General features: G+C 37.9%; 1 protein-coding gene across 2 annotated transcripts in view; it reads right to left on the bottom strand.

Annotated features, from left to right (window-relative positions):
- Positions 1–18,456, bottom strand: part of muskelin (muskelin 1) — a 122,288-nt gene that overhangs the window by 3,896 nt on the left and 99,936 nt on the right. The window lies entirely within an intron of this gene.

The following is an 18,456-nucleotide window of genomic DNA, read 5'->3' as shown; positions in this document are numbered from 1 at the left end:
TTACCCCTCATTTGAGTATTCAATTCAATTGTTTCATGACTCAGTATACGTCTAAAAAACCTTGTTGGTAAATCCCATATCTGAAGCAATGTAGAAAGTTACACACACACACACACACACACACACACACACACACACACACACACACACATGCATATTAAATCCTGGCCACAGCAGAGAAAGGACATTACTAGTCCTAGCTTGGAGTATAAAATACATCACTTGCTTGTTTACTGTAAAATGACTAAAACATATAATATGCACATGGTCTTAGAAAATTTGGGAAAAGAAAAAAAAATCTAAAGAAAGCAAAAATGTCAAACCATTCCCCCGGCCGGGATTGAACCCGCGGTCATAGAGTCTCAAAACTCCAGCCCGTCGCGTTAGCCACTAGACCAGCTAGCCACAATAAGATTCATCCAACTAGGTGTATTTCTACACCATAGGAAGGTTAGCACAGGCACATCTGTGACCACAAATGCAAGTTTTTACAGATGAATCTCCAGCTAGCGTGGCCGTGACGAACTCTAGCTCAAGTGTAGAAATACACCTAGTTGGATGAATCTTATTGTGGCTAGCTGGTCTAATGGCTAACGCGACGGGCTGGAATTTTGAGACTCTATGACCGCGGGTTCAATCCCGGCCGGGGGAATGGTTTGTTTGCAATCGTGTCATTACGATTTCTTGAGTCAAAAATGTCATAGTGACACTCAGTGTTCACAAAAAGGATTGCCAATACAATATCTAAACTGATGGAGGAAATGAAAAAAAAAACAGAGAGAAAATAATAAGTGATAAAAAATTACAAAATTAATGGAAGAAATTATAAAACTGGTGGAGGAAAATGGAGCAAAATTGGGTAGGGAAAAAAAAAAAGGAAAGTATACCTATGAAAAAAAAAACATTAGCCACAACATAAAAAGAAATTTTAAGAGCAATGAAAGTTCACTGAGGATACCATGATCAGAGAGATATACTAAAATTATAAAAAGGTACATAATTTATATAGGTAAAAATGACAAAGTAACAAAAAATATATAGTTGAGAACATACTGATACTTTTGGAGTAACCTTTTTATATGTGTGTGCAAGTACAGTACAGTACAGTATTTTACTGACCATGTTCAGCACATTTGCAAATATTTCATAATCATGTTATGTATATATACAAGTATTAATTTCAATGAACATGTAATGTATATGTAGAGCCAACAAGACTGGAGAATACACTGGACCTCATCTTCATTAACAATGATTATCCGATACGAAATATTACCATATCAAAAACAATATACAGTGGACCCCCGCTTAACGATCACCTCCAAATGCGACCAATTATGTAAGTGTATTTATGTAAGTGCGTTTGTACGTGTATGTTTGGGGGTCTGAAATGGACTAATCTACTTCACAATATTCCTTATGGGAAAAAATTCGGTCAGTACTGGCACCTGAACATACTACTGGAATGAAAAAAGTTCGTTAACCGGGGGTCCACTGTACTCAGATCACAACATAGTGGAAGTTCAGACATGTATGTGTGGGGCCCCAGACCAACAAAGTGTGATCAACCATGAGCGAGCCTTCACCAAATTCAACTTCAATAACAAAAACATAAGGTGGGACCAAGTCAACCAGGTCCTAAATGATATAAACCGGGAAGAGAGCCTAAGCAACACGGATCTAAACCTATGTCTAGAACAAATTAACTCTGTGGCACTCGAGATATGCTCAAGGCATATTCCTTTAAGGAAAAGGAAGAGAAGATGTAAACTAGAAAGAGAAAGACACTCTCTATACAGGTGATGGCAAAGAATAACAGAGCAGTTAAAAGAGGCCAATATATCTTAATATGAAGGGAAGCACTGGTCAAAGAAATAGCAAACATCGAACTAAATCTAAAGGAATCTTAGAGGAGTCAAGAAATGAGGGAAGAACTAAAAGCCATAAATGAAATAGAAAGAAACCCGAAATATTTCTTTTCTTATGCCAAATCAAAGCTGAAAACAAAATCCAGTACTGGGCCCCTACTTAGCTGAGATGGGTCCTACACAGATGACAGCAAGGAAATGAGCGAGCTACTGAAGTCCCAATATGACTTGGTTTTTAGCGAGCCACTAACCAGACTAAAAGTCGAAGACTTCAATGAATTTTTATGAGTGAGACACAGAATTTGGTAGACTCAAACTTATCTAATATTATCCTGATGCTAAATGACTTTGAAAAGGTGGTAAATGACATGCCCATGCACTCTGCCTCAGGACCAGACTCATGGGACTCCATGTTCAAGGACTGCAAGAAGCCACTATCATGTGCTTTTAACATCCTATGGAGAGGGAGCATGGACACAGGGGTCATCCCACAGCTACTAATAACAGCAGACATAGCCTCACTCCACAAATGGGGCAATAAAGCAATAGCAAAGAACTGCAGACTGATAGCACTAACATCTCATTTGACATAAATCTTTGAAAGGGTTCTAAGAAGCAAGATTGCCACCCATCTAGCTACCCATCAGTTACATAACCCAGGGGCAACATGAGTTTAGAGCAGGTTGCTCCTGCCTGTCCCAACTACCAGACCACTATGACAACGTCCTGGATGCTCTAGAAGACAAACAAAATGCAGATGTAGTATACACAGACACTGCAAAAGCCTTTGACAAGTGTGACCATGGTGTAATAGTGCACAAAATGCATGATAAAGGAATAACAGGAAAAGTTGGTAGATGGTTCTATAATCTCCTAACAAATGGAACACAATGAGTAGTAGTAAACACAGTAGAGTCAGAGGCGGCTACGGTGAAAAGCTCTGTTCCACAAGGCACAGTACTCGCTCCCGTCCTGTTCCTCATCCTCATATCTGACATAGACAGGGAAGTAAGCCATAGCATTGTGTCTTCCTTCGCAGATGACACCCAGATTTGCATAACAGTGTCCTCCACTGAAGATACTGCAAGACTCCAGGCAGACATCAACCAAATCTTTAAATGGGCTGCAGAAAACAATATGAAGTTCAATGATGATAGATTTCAATGTACTCCGATATGGAAAACGTGAGGAAATTAAAACTGTATCAGATTATAAAACAAATTCCAACTACACAATAGAGCGAAAAATTAATGTAAAAGGCCTGGGAGTGATTATGTCAGAGGTTCTCACCTTCAAAGACCACAACATTGTATCAATCGCATCTGCTAGAAAAATGGCAGGATGGATAATGAGAACCTTCAAAACTTGGGATGCCAAGCCCCTGATGACACTCTTCAGATCGCTTGTTCTATCTAGGCTGGAATATTGCTGCACACTAACAGCACCTTTCGAGGTAGGTGAAATTATTGACCTAGAAAATTTACAGAGAACCTTCACTGCACACACAACTGCAATAAAACACCTCAATTACTGGGAATGTTTAAAGTTCTTCAACCTGTACTCCCTAGAATGCAGGCAGGAGAGAGAAATGATTATATGCACTTGGAAAATCCTAGAGGAATTAGTACCAAACTTGTACATGAAAATCACTCCCTATGAAAGCAAAAGACTTGGCAGATGATACAACATTCCCCATTGAAAAGCAGGGGTGCCACTAGCATGATAAGAGACATCACAGTAAGTGTCAGGGGCCCAAGACTGTTCAACTGCTTCCCAGAATACATAAGGGGGATAACCAATAGACCCCTGGCTGTCTTCAAGGTGCTGGACAGGCACCTCAAGTCAGTCCCTGACCAGCCGGGCTGTGGTTCATACGTCGGGTTGTGTGCAGCCAACAGTAACAGACTGGTTGATCAGGCCCTGATCTACCATGAGGCCTGGTCACAGACCGGGCCCTGGGGGCGTTGACACCCAAAACCGTCTCAAAGTGGAAGTATTTCATTCACCATGTTATGTATGAAATTACTGTGTGTCATGAACTTTTCTGGTGATAGTAAGTGTGGAGATTTTAAATGGTAGGTACTTGAGTATCCAGGTGTACTCACATATTTGTATTGATCTTTTTGTGGTTACAGGGATCAATTCTCAGATCCTGGCCCTGCCTCTTGCCACTCTTTAGATTCATCCCCTCTTAGTCTTGTGGGCCCTGTTGTACCTGTTCTTCAAACTTTGTATGGAGCCTGCCTCCACCACTTCCTCATCAAGATCATTTCACTTCCCACCCATTCTGAGATTGAACAAATACTGTACTTCCAAACATCTCTGGGACTGTGTTGGAGCATGTTATAAGAATGGCGATAAATGGGTTAAAGGATTTGACATGCTGTTGGAATGTGAAAAAGGTAATATTTATGAATTCGTTCCAGTCACAGTATTGTGCCTTTTTGTTATTTATTCCTGGTAAAACAGTTATTTAATGTATGACGGTGAATGTTTATTTTTTTTTTATCACCCTATGTCTTAAGGGCAGCTGGGCAGTGAGTGAGGGCGAGGACTGGCCATGTGAACAGACCTAGGTGCCAGCCCCTCTGAAATAGGCTGTAGGCCAGCAGTTCCCCCTCTGGGAGGTATGTGAAACAGATGGGGAAGGCATACTGTCTATACAGATGGTGTGGTTGAAAAAAGAGAAGTGAATTTGGGATCAGTTAAAAATGTGTTACTGGAAACTGCCTGCAGCTGTACATGAAAGTAATAAAGAATAAGACACATTAACGTATATACCATTTTCATCAAACAAACAATGATGGCGATAAGTATAAGAATAAGATTAGTGATTATTTATGAATGTATTGTATAGGTAATACTGGTAATATATGAAAATGTAGGATTGGTAATTGTGCATAAGTGTACTACAGTACAGTAGTCCCCCTGTATCCATGGGTAATACATTCCAAGACTTACTGCGGATGCCTGAAACCGCAGACAGTAGCGAACCCTATATATGTAATTTTTTTTACATACATACCTGTGATAAAGTTTAATTGATAAATTATGCACAATAAGACATTATGATGTTGATGGTTGGGGATCATCAATAGTGGATGTGGTTTGTTTTTCAACCTTTTGGAAAAACATCAGCTCATCAAACATTTTACTTTTGTGCTTTGGGGCCATTATCAAGCAAAATTAAGGGTTGTTGTCACAGCAACACTGCAATAATGAGGCAATGAATGTGCACACCATTTAACATTTTCAGGGGGCGGTAAATCGCAGATAACTGAAACCACGGAAACTGAATCCACAGATATGGGGGTTCTACTGTACACAGGTAGGGATGACACTCCTGTGCACTTATGTAATGCTGCTGATTAACCATAAATGTACAGGGATGATGATTCTACCTATTTATATAAAAATAAAAAATCTAATCTAATCATATTCATAAAACTTAACCTACATAAACTACATCTAAGCAAGACAGAAGAAAACTAACTTAGCCATATTTAAACTGAAAAAAAAAACCCTAACCTAATGCTGTATTTTTTAGCAAAGTATACTCCTGAATTTATGACTAGGTTAAGTTAAATGGTATAGTTTTTTTTTCCTTGTGGGGGGGGGGGAGGCAGGAACGAAACCAAAACTATGCAGCTCAACAACTGACTGAGGTCAACTTACAGTTGGTAATGACACTTATGTACAGTTCAGGGCATTTATTAAATGAAATGTTTTGCCTTGAGTGGTTTCTTCAGTCCTAATGTAGAGATAACCAGGAACTGAGCATATATAGTAACAAGAGTCAGGTGGCAAGTACAGTTGTGGTGAGATTGCTTGGGTTAGAGAAGGACCTGTTAGTATCATATGACAGTGGTCTCTAAAATGGGCAAAATTGTTGATCAACAGTTTAGATATGGTGTAACTGCCAGACTTCTGATGGATAGTGTTACTAATGAATTCCAGCAGTTACACCATTTCCAAACTGTTGACCACTCTAATTTAATGATGACAGGTCCTTCTCAATCTCAGCCCATCTTACCACTGCAGTGCTACTACTACAATCTTGCACCTTGTCACCTGACTCCTGCCACTATATACTCATTTCTTAGTTGTCTTTGTACTAGGATTGAAGAAGCCACTCATGGTATATTGTTTCCTTTAATAAATATCCTCAACTATATATAAGTGACTGTTTTCCACATCTTGTTGGTATCACTATACAGTGGAACCTCGGTTTTCGTAGGATTCAGTTTTCAGCGATTTTCTTCGTCTAAATTTTGTCCCAGTTTTCGTATATCCGCTCGGTTTTTGTAGAGTTGACAGTGGTCTGTACCAAACGCGTCCGCATGCCTGCGCCCACACAAAACATCCCATGCATCCTGACTCAGTACGGCATTGTTTCTTGTTAAGTGAACATTACCCAGCGCATTCGGATGACATTTCGTAATAATCCATTGTTTTTTGTGCTTGTTTATTGAGTGCGACTGCTAAATAAGCCACCATAGGGCCAAAGAAAGTTCCAAGTGCCAGCCCTTGGATAAAGAAGACAAGAAACATGATAGAATTCAAGAAAGAACTCGTAGAAAAGTATGAAAGTGGTGTAGGCATGGTCAATCTCGCCAGGGCATACGGGAAGTCAGCATCAATGATCGGTTCTATCCTGGCAAAGAAAAAAGAAATCAAGGAAGATGATGTTGCGAAAGGGGTAAATGTGCTAACGAAACAGAGATCGCAAACAATCAAAGATGTTGAGTTGTTGGTCTGGATCATCGAAAAACAGTTAGCAGGAGATAGCATTTTGGTGGAAGAGTTGGTGGACGACCACAGGGAAAGAGCTAACCACTGAAGAGCTGCAAGACCTTCAACTGGAACAGCAACAGACCGCAGCTGAGGAAATTGCTTCAGAGGAGGAGTAAGAGAGAGGGAAAAATGCACCTTCTTCAGTGATTAAGAACATGTGTGCAAAGTGGAATGAGTTGCAAGCTTTTGTGGAGAAATATCACCCTAACAAACCTGTTGCAAGCTGTATCTGCAACATGTTCGATGACAATGCCTTGTCCCATTTTAGGCAAATCTTACAGGGACGCCAGAAACAGACCTCTCTGGACAGATTTTTTTGTGCGACAGGGGTTCAGTGACTCTCAAGCTGGTCCTAGTGTCAGTAAAAGACAAAGGAGGGAAGTAACCCCGGATAGGGCCTTGATACCTGAAGTCCTTATGGAGGGGGATTTCCCTTCCAAACAATACCCTCTCCTCCTCCCTCACAGTCTTCCATACACCAGCAAGTCTTCAATAAAGGTAAAAGTGATGCTAAATGTTCATTTATCATCATTTATCAATTTCATGTCATTTATATTTATTTCTCATTGTTCTCTGTATGTAAAGCTATAGTTTTTCTCTATAAAATGTATTTTTTGTAAATATTTTTGGGTGTCTGGAGTGGATTAATTGGATTTACATTATTTCTTATGGGAAATATTGCTTCAGTTTTCATACAATTCGGTTTTCATTAGACTTTCTAGAGTGAATTAATCACGAAAACCAAGGTTCCACTGTGCCATTTATTTTTTATGCTGATAATTTATGGAATTAAGAGGGTAATAATGTTGAAAGATTAGCATCTGTAATTGCTGTCACTCATATTGGTATGACAATAGTAATGACAAGAATGATACTGTCAGTCAGGCTCAGCTATACTTGGCCTGGCCAGTAACTGGTGGGTGACCATGTGTACAGCCTTGCCCTTAATTTGGAGGACTTCCATAAGTCCCAGGCTTTTCATCCCAAATAGGGTATACAATACCATACCAATTAAAAAACTCCAATAGCTTTTCTTTACCATTTTTCATGACTATTAAATCAATTGCAGAATAGGTAGGACTCAAACCAATGGCAGGAGAGTCCTAAATCACCCAAATCAGTATAGTAACTACTGGACTCCCTTTCCATGGAAGTCCAGCTCTATATATTCTATAATTTATTGCACGAGTCATGATTATTAAATAATTTTTCAAGCAGTACAGTCCATTAAGGCTCAAACACCATAATTGAGTTTTAAGTCACTTTAAAAAAATGATTCAACATTTACATGAAAAAATACCCATCTAAGATATTTTTGATTTATTTAGAAAATACTTTTACAGGAAAAAACATTATTCATTCTCATTACAGTAGACACACAAACCTCCCAAAATATGCACATACATTTAACACAGACTTTATCGTATAGCATCCTTGTAATTCCCGAGAAATAGATTCCTGGAGTTAATGTGAATCCTTAAATTCCAAATAACAGGAAAATTCATGTATTAGAATAACCATTTTTTTTGCCATATTTCTTTCAGTATTACTCTACTCTGCCTAATATTGACGTTCATAAAAAAGAATAAGTTGATTTTTAATAAAATCCTAGGGGTACCAGGATTATGTACCACACAAATACAAAAAAATTAATTATTAAAATTATCAACGAAGTGGTCATCAGTGAATGTGTTGTATAACTGAATTACTCAGACAGCACTGCCTGACATTCTTAATCATGAGAGATTTCCTATTCAGAGAAAACATGAGCATGTAATAAGTGTGCAAAACTTAGTCCATCTAAGCTTCACACACGGGGCTTAACATTATATACAGATGTCACTGTTTTTCTCCACTATAACAACACTGAAAAACAACATTTATCCACAACTCATGATGATTAAGCTATCATTAGATTACAGTAGCTCTGAAAGGCTATTCTAAACTCTGTAGACACAAACACATAAAGATGCTTATATAAAATTATTAGCATGGCACATGTATGACAAAAGGAGCAAATGTCTTCTATGTGCATTTACATGAACACTATGTTTCACATAAAGAATAAATCAGTTTGTGACTGTTATATTCATTTGCAAGAACACTGCTCTCATATTTCTCCAGTTATGTTTTCAAACAAAAGGTTACTACTTACTGATGATTATCTAAATTTTTGATACAATATGCAGTGAATGCTTTTTGAAATAATGCACCATTGTTACCAATTTTTTTATTTTATGTTTTACAGAATTTTTTTTCAGTTTCAATGCTGGGGATGAAAATTAAAATGCATCACTTGACATAACATTAACAAAATAAAAACATTTTAAATAATAGACAAAATTTCAATAGTTTTATTGTTGAGCATTTTCAAATTATTATTATCATTATTATTATTATAATCAAAAAGAAGCGCTAAGCCACAAGGGCTGAGCATTTTCAAAACCATTCAATGAATATTTGAATATATTTTTTTAATGAAGTATGAAAAGACAAGATACTGCAAATATAACTAGAAAATAAAGACCAAATCCTTTAAGAAATTCTAATTCCGAGCTAAACTTCTAAATATCAAGGGCAACATTTATAGCCAGGAAAATGCTTATGGTGGTAGCAATAAAAATAGTTTAAATTTTTAATTAAATTTTTTCTAAGAAAAGAAATATTAACATTGGTGGGTCTGTAAATCATATAAAAAAAAAAAAAAAGTCTGGCCTAACAAAAATAATTCAAAGGAACTTTTAGAGAATACAAATATCTTAAGTGACATTCATAAAACTTGGTCATATTATCACCTATGATAGTCCATGAGATAGTCAGCTCTTAATAAAGGATCGACTACCTTCAAAAGAGGTAATTTTGTACATGGACAAATGCCTCCATTGTAAAACAAATTTGTATAAAAGGAAGTACAGTAGTTCTAAATGTACAGGATAATTTTGCACATATGTAAGGCCTCCCTGTTCAACCTTCATGTAAAAGTAAATGTACTGATTTTCAAAACAATCAAATATAGGTCTGATATGCCATTTCACATTAACAATTAGATACATACATACATGCTGTACAGGTTTCTCCTCGCTTTATGTGAATCCACTTTGCCCAAATTCAACCTTAAGTATCACTGTAAACTAATATATTATATTGAAATTCATAAAACTGAACAGATAAAAAAAAAAATTTGAGTGGTAAGTCCAATAAGCCTATTTTGAATGAAATACTATTTACGGTTTTAAAATTTATGTTTCTTATACCAAAAGAAAATGGACACCCAGTGAGATGACCGTTTTAACACCTCTTTATTGATCGAATGAATAAAGAGTCAATAAGTTTTCTTTTTTTTTGAGTCACTATCTTGGTGGGAGACAGCTGGTACATTAACCCTTTCAGGGTCCAGACCCCTAATCTGACATTTGTCCAGAGGGTCCAAGAGTCCCTCCCTCCCCCCAATTTTTTTTTCTTATGAAATGGTAGAGAATCTTTTACTGGAGGTAATAAAACAAAAAGTACAAAATTTGTTGATATTATGCTATCATGAATTTTGATGTGTCAGCGATATTTATGCATCGGCAATTTTGTCCACTTTAAGCCCTATTTTAGGCCAATTACACTGTTCCAGTCAACCAAATTTTTAGCTATATTGCTAGTATGCCTTTCACCTTATCGACTGAGCAAAAGAAACTCCCCATTCACCTATTCCAACTACCCAATAAAGAATTGGCAATTTGGCCAATATCATGCAAAATTAAAAAAAGTGATACTTTCAAAAACGGGTCCAGAATAAACAATGCAGACATTCCTTGGACTAAAATAACATATCTTCTGTTCAATAGTTACATCCTCATGCTTCTCCAATATTACACATGAATTCCAATTTGAATTTTTATTCACACTAAAAAACAGAATATTTAGTGTTATGCATTATTGTGACAATTGTACAAATAACGTCAGTGGATCTCTGAACACACATTAGACTGACCAGTTGGACGTGTATTGGATGAATGACATAACTTGTATACTCTGGAATATCAGCAAAAATCAAACATTTCCTATACTTTGAGCTCAATTTCAAGCTACTTCCAGTCCTGAAACCAATCAAAATCATCTCTATTTTCATAATAAATCTTCCACTCTATCAACTGATACAAAGAAACCTAAAATAAAATCATTAAAACTACCCAAAAATACACCACAAAGTCACTATTTTAAATAAAAAACCCAGTCACGGGTTTTTGGTTTAAAATATTGACTCCTCATCGTGCAATGCACAGGGAAGGACTTTTTTTTATATGGTGCACACTCACTACATAGACCCATTCTCTTATATCTAAGCCAATATTTACTACTCACAGCTTATCTGAGTGAGCCGAGATCATGACATAGAATCACGGCACTGACCCCTAACCTTTTGAGGGTCTGTCCCATAGTTCTACAGCTTTGAAGCCTGGGTCCAAGCCGTAGAACTACGGCTTGAGTGCAGCTCATTTAGATAAGCTGTAAGCGGTAAATCTGGGCCTAGATATGTGGTAAGTGTGCACCACATAAAACAAATACTGCAGCATGCAGTGCATATTGAGAAAAAACTGTGACTGTATTTTTGGATTAAAACAGCAAATTTGTGGTGTTTATTCATATGTTTTTTACAGTTGTATTTGCGATTTCTTGGTCTCATTTGATAGAATGGAAAATATTTTAAAGAAATAGAGATGATTTTCATAGGTTTTAATACTGAAAATGGTTTGAAACTGAGCTCAAAGTAGCAGAAATGTTTTCAATTTTTTTCCGATGTTCAAGAGTAGACCAATGACGTCATGTGTCTAATACACGTCAGCTGGTGGGTCTAATATATGTTCATGAATGTCCCGATATTATTTATACAATTATTACAATATTGTGTAACAGTAAATCTATTTTTTGGTGTGAATAAAAATTCATTATATGAATAAAAAATAAAAATGGAATTAATTTGTAAAGCTTAAAAACATAATGAATAAACAGAGGAAATGTTAGTTTAGTGCCAGGAATGCCTGCATTGTTTACTCTGGACCCTATTTTGAAGTTTGTGTTACACTGGCCAAATTACCAATTTCCGATCATTTTCTTGGGTAGTTGAAACAGCTGACTGGGTGATTTCTTGTGCTCATTTGATAAAACAGAAGTAATGCTAGTGAAATAGCTAAGAATTTGGTCGACTAGAATAATGTAATTGGCCTAAAATGGGAGTCAAAGTTGGTAAAACTGCCGATGCGTAAATATTGCTGACGCAGCAAAATTCGCGAGAGTATAATTTCATAAATTTTCCATCAAATTTCGTACTTTTTGTTTTATTACCATCAGAAAAAGATTATCTACCATTTCATAAGAAAAAATAAAATTTTTTTTTTGAAAATTCTAGGATCCTGGCTGTCACTCTGAGATATGGCCTCTTGACCCTCAAAGGGTTAAGGGGTTAAAGAACCTTTAGTTATCACTCTCACCTGATTTTTTTTTTTTTTGGAATTTATAAGAATGACCAAACAGAAAACAAATTTGGGTGTGATTAATCCAATGAGCCTATTCTGAACAAAATCCCATGGTTAGTTTCCATTTTAAGTGTTTCATGCCTTATCAATAGAAAGCGGACACCCAATAGGATGGAGCTGGGCTGCTTCAACACAGTCAGGACTGGGGGTGGAGGGAGGAGAGAGTAATAATAATAAATAAGAAATTCACAAGTGGTCACACACCAAACCATAAATACAACAATGATAAAGAAGAATATACAAGTTTATATTTAAGAGAAGTAATATGATCACCAGGATATTAAGATCTAGAAAAGAGATGTGCTTTTCAACCTGGATCTGCAAATGATTTCTCCCCTAAAGGTTCAATCAGTCCAAAAGGATTTGCAGCAATTTGTAAAAACATTCCCAAAACCAACGTAAAAGGTAAAAACATATAAGTAAAATAGTCGGGTTCATTAAACTTAATAGGAAAAAATGCTACTAAACAGTTTAAATTAAATTCTTGCCTTAATAGGGAGCCAATGCAATTCATACAAGGAGGAATTAGTGGGAACTTCAGGGAGTGAAAATACTATTCTAGCTGTATAATTCAGTACATACTGAAGTCATTTAGGCAAGTATTTAGGCAAACCTCCAAACAAACTACTCCAAAACTAAATTTGAGAGGAAAGGAATGCACAGATAAGGACCAAGATATTCTATGTATCAAGATTTTTATGACTGCACAGAGATTATGAACATGAAAATTCCAAGACTTAACAATCTGGTTATGTGCCCAACAAACAATAACAAAATATCCAGGCAGACACCCAAATTATTTACTGATCTGACAGGCTGTAAACTGACAGTATGTATCACAATGAAAGGGAAGAAAATCAGGTTTACTCTGATAATCAAAATCTGTCTTACTCTCATTTAGTTTCAAATTTCTATCTGTCATCCAAGTCTGAATATCTAGCAAAAGAGAACTAAAGTGGAGTTTTGCATCTCTGACATTCAAAACTCGGATGCATCTAAACAGTAAAACATACCAGTTAAATACCCTGAGGAACATTATAGGGTGGGTGTGAGTTGGACCTGACTAGCTTGTGCTACTAGGTCTGATGCCGTGCTCCTTCCTTAAGTGCAAGTGACCTGACTAGGTGGGTCATTGGGCTAATCCGGGGGGAAGGGGGGGCATGGACCTGCTTTGCGTGGGTCAGTGGGCCTGCTGCGGTGCTCCTTCTTTCTTGGGTTCTTATGTTCTTATGAGTGGGTGTGAGTGGGTGTGAAATGGACCTGACTAGCTACTAGGTCAGATGCAGTGCTAATCCCTTAAGTGACGTGTCTGACCTCACTAGGTCAAGGCATTGGCTTAAGCTGGTGGGGAGAATTGGAGCTGCCTCGCACAGACCAGTAGACCTGTTGCAGTGTTCCTTATTTCTTATGATCTCATGTTCTTATGAGGGCAAATATTCTATTAGTGGGATGGATCTGTGAAGGACCTGCCTAGTATAGGCCAACAGACCTGCTGCAGTGTTCTTTCTTTCTTTTGTTCTTATGTTAATGAGACAGGTCAGATACAGTTATTAACTATCATATACTGGATAAGATTGACCAGAAAGATATGATTTCTGATAAGACAATGCAGTATTCCTAAGGCCACAGCCAAAAATATCACTTATCAGCAATACATGATGAACATAATCAAATGCAGCAACAAGGTCCAACAAAACAAGCAGTGACATTTCCTAAACACATGTTAGTACCAAATCATTATACACTTCATACAAAGCCATCTATTTAAAAAAATGGTCAATACCCATACTGAACATATGCTAAAACATGACTGCTGAAAAAAAAGGAAACAACAGATCTACAATAACACATTCAATTAATTTAAAAAGAAAGGTGTGATTTGTAACAGGACAATATTTTGATATATTTTCCGAAGCAGGAGAAAGTGTCTTGAGTAGAAGATAAACCAAAACCTTTTTCACTGACTCTTGGAATTTTTTTTTTTCAACAAACCGGCCATATCCCACCAAGGCAGGGTGGCCCAAAAAGAAAAACAAAAGTTTCTCTTTTTAAATTTAGTAATTTATACAGGAGAAGGGGTTACTAGCCCCTTGCTCCTGGCATTTTAGTCGCCTCTTACAACACGCATAGCTTACGGAGAAGAATTCTGTCCCACTTCCCCATGGAGATAAGAGGAAATAAACAAGAACAAGAACTAGTAAGAAAATAGAAGAAAACCCAGAGGGGTGTGTATATATATATATATGCTTGTACATGTATGTGCAGTGTGACCTAAGTGTAAGTAGAAGTAGCAAGACATACCTGAAACCTTGCATGTTTATGAGACAAAATAATGGACACCAGCAATCCTACCATCATGTAAAATAATTACAGGCTTTCATTTTACACTCACTTGGCAGGACAGTAGTACCTCCCTAGGTGGTTGCTGTCTACCAACCTACTACCTAGGTCTTGGAAAATATCTGCTTTAAAAATAACGATTAGTCAACACAATTATAGAAGGAACAGTACATTTGTATGCAGGCAAGATCTTTGAAACATCTGTTGGTATATCACAGGTTCATGACATGTGCACTTCAATCCAAAGACAGGCTGATTGGATGGTGGTGGCAGAGGGAGGGAGGGGAGGGAGGGAGGGAGGGAGGGTAAACTGGAGGAGGATTATGACTGAATTTTTTTCTCAGTTCTTCTCAACCAAATGCAGTTCTTGTTTTGTACAGTATTTGGTATTTGGTGCATGTGTGGTAAGCTCATATTTTTTTTTGGTAAACATTAGTCAAGAGAGATGACTTCTGGAAAGTCTTGGAACGAATCCCTATGTTTTACTTGTTATAATATATATGCTTTATGTGCCATGGGTCAGGAATGCATCAACGCATAAAGCAAAGGAGACCTGTACTAAAAGCAACAAGACTAATGGTAATCAGCATATTATTAATTTAATTTATGGGAGCATTTTCCCTAACACCTACTGTGTTACAGAAATTATGAATAATTTTATAACTATTATGCCACATTCACCGAGATATTTCTGCTGTTAAAATACAAAAACCAAAAAAAATATTTTGTTTTAAAAATTATAACAATAGATACTATGTTATAAAAAGGTAAAATAGTATTTGTACTTTTAACTCTTAATACTGTATCTGTATACGGCCAAAAATAATTTCTCTGTGTAATGTTAGTTTTCAGAGAGGGCTATATTTGCAATCACTACCAGGAATCCCTAAACTGGTCCAACAATAAGGCAACTTACACCTGAGCTCAGGCAGCACAGGCGAATGTCATTAATGACCCATTTGCTGTAGAGCCAACCACACCGGCCTATTTGCTGCAGTGCCAATCATAAACACCATGACTGACCCATTAGCTGCAGTGCCAGTCATACTGACAAACATCCTAAATGGCCTGTCTGCTACAGTGCCAACCATAATGGTAAATAATGACTTACTTACGTGCTGCAGTGTCAATCATGCAGAGAAATAATATGACTGGTCGAGCTACTACAGTTGTAATTAATTCAGGTAAGAAAAACTACACAAGTGCACAGCATGGCTGGCCTGTCTGCTGCAGTGGAAACCATATATATTTACAGCACGGTTGGCCTGTATTATGTAGGGGAAGCCATACACACCACAGCATGGCTGGCCTGTCTGTTGTGGAAACCATATATATTTACAGCACAGTTGGCCTGTATTATATAGTGGAAGCCATACACACCACAGCATGGCTGGTCTGTCTGCTGTAGTGGAAACCATATACATTCACAGCATAGTTAGCTTGTCTGCTGTACAAGAAACCATATACATTTACATCATAGCTGGCCTGCATGCTACAGTGGAAACCATATACAATCACAGTATGGTTGGCCTGTCTGCTGTAGCGGAAACTATATAGTACATGTATTACATACTCATTTGTATTAAGGTCTGGTTTACTTCATTTTGTTTTCCAAGTCACTAAACACACAGCTATTACTCAATGGCAAATAAAGTTACTACTGTAGTAAAATTGATAATTAACTATCTAAGTGCTAGCACCTCTTAGTGACATTTAATTTTGTTTTCTGAGTGAGACTTTTTTGCAAAGATAGAATATATATATATATATATATATATATATATATATCTGGAGGCAAAGAAGGGAATGTATGAAAGTATAGTAGTACCAACACTCTTATATGAGTGTGAAGCTTGGGTTGTAAATGCTGCAGCGAGGAGACGGTTGGAGGCAGTGGAGATGTCCTGTCTAAGAGCAATGTGTGGTGTAAATATTATGCAGAAAATTCGGAGTGTGGAAATTAGGAGAAGGTGTGGAGTTAATAAAAGTATTAGTCAGAGGGGTTGTTGATGTGGTTTGGCCATTTAGAGAGAATGGATCAAAGTAGAATGACATGGAGAGCATATAAATCTGTAGAGGAAGGAAGGCGAGGTAGGAGTCGTCCTCAAAAAGGTTGGAAGGAAAGGGTAAGGGAGGTTTTGTGGGCGAGGGGCTTGGACTTTCAGCAGGCGTCCACGAGCGTGTTCGATAGGAGTGAATGGAGACGAATGGTATTTGGGATCTGACAATCTGTTGGAGTGTGAGCATGGTAATATTTAGTGAAGGGATTCAGGGAAATCAGTTATTTTTGTACAGCCGGACTTGAGTCCTGGAAATGGGAAGTACAATGCCTGCACTCTACAGGAGGGGTATGGGATATTAGCAGTTTGGAGGGATATGTTGTGTGTCTTTATACGTATATGCTTCTTAACTGTTGTGTTCCGAGCACCTCTGCAAAAACAGTGATTATGCGTGAGTGAGGTGAAAGTGTTGAATGATGATGAAAGTATTTTCTTTTTGGGGATTTTCTTTCTTTTTGGGTCACCCTGCCTCGGTGGGAGACGGCTGACTTGTTAAAAAAATATATACTATATACAGTGGACCCTCGCCTAACGATATTAATCCGTTCCTGAGAGCTCATCTTTAGCCGAAATTATCGTTAGCCGAGTTAATTTTCCCCATAAGAAATAATGGAAATCCAATTAATTCGTTCCAGACAGCCAGAAGTATTAAAAAAATTTTTTTTTTTAATGAGATATACTTTTCCCTACAAAGAAAACAATAAGACATGCACAATAACTACATAAATAAATGTTAAAATGACACTTACCTTTATTGAAGAGCACTGATGAATGATGAGACACTGTTTTTCTTGAACACTGGCATTTTCAGAGTGATACACCTGTAAAGACTTCACTTTGCAATCCCCACTAGCATTACAACAAAACATGAGAGTTAGCCTGTCTTTCATAGGCTTGTGTCATGGGAGTGCCTTTTCCTCCTGAGTAATGTAGGTCCTGTTTGGCATTTTTTTCCAGAACAGGCCTGTTTCGTCACAACTGAACACTTGTTGGGAGATGAATTTCTCAGCTTCGCCATGCCTTATCACACTGTGTATGCCACTACAATTCTTAAATCTCTCAAACCAACCTTTGCTGGCCTTTAATTCACCAATATGAGCACTAGTTCCAGGCATTTTTTCCTGTTCACCTGGGTGTTAGTTGACTGTTGTGGGTCGCATCCTGGGGGACAAGACAAAGGAACCCAATGGAAATAAGTTAGTCCTCGATGATCCACTGGCTTTCTTGGGTTATCCTGGGTGGCTAACCCTCTGAGGTTAATCGTTTCTCGGTAATTGTTTCACGTTAAGCCACACCAACAACACTCTCTCCACATCTTTGAGTAGTACAGGTAATGGTGGTGCAGCAACAGCTGACTGTGGCAGAGCAACAGCTGACTGTGGTGCAGCAGCAGCTGACTGATCCAGCAACAGCTGACTGGTCCAGCAACAGCTGACTGGTCCAGCAACAGCTGACCGTGGTGCAGCAACAGCTGACCGTGGTGCAGCAACAGCTGACTGGTCCAGCAACAGCTGACCATGGTGCAGCAACAGCTGACTGATCCAGCAACAGCTGACTGGTCCAGCAACAGCTGACTGGTCCAGCAACAGCTGACCATGGTGCAGCAACAGCTGACTGATCCAGCAACAGCTGACGGTGGTGCAGCAGCAGCTGACTGTGGTACGATAGTATTTCTCACCCTTTTCACCACAGGATTGGCACTAGAAGCTTTTTTTGGGCCCATGGTGGCTTATTTAGCAGTTACAAGCACTATAAACAATGGAATAATACAAAATGTATCGAATGTATGCATGCAACCGGCCACCCTGGTTTGTAAACAATGACGGCAAGGCTGGATGGACAGGTTCAGGACAAGTCATGTTGGTCAGAAAC

The sequence above is a fragment of the Cherax quadricarinatus genome, chromosome 9 (genome assembly GCF_038502225.1).
Source record: "Cherax quadricarinatus isolate ZL_2023a chromosome 9, ASM3850222v1, whole genome shotgun sequence".
NCBI lineage: Eukaryota > Metazoa > Arthropoda > Malacostraca > Decapoda > Parastacidae > Cherax > Cherax quadricarinatus.
Note: the sequence above shows the minus strand (reverse complement) of the source record. Positions and strands in the feature narration are given on the sequence as shown.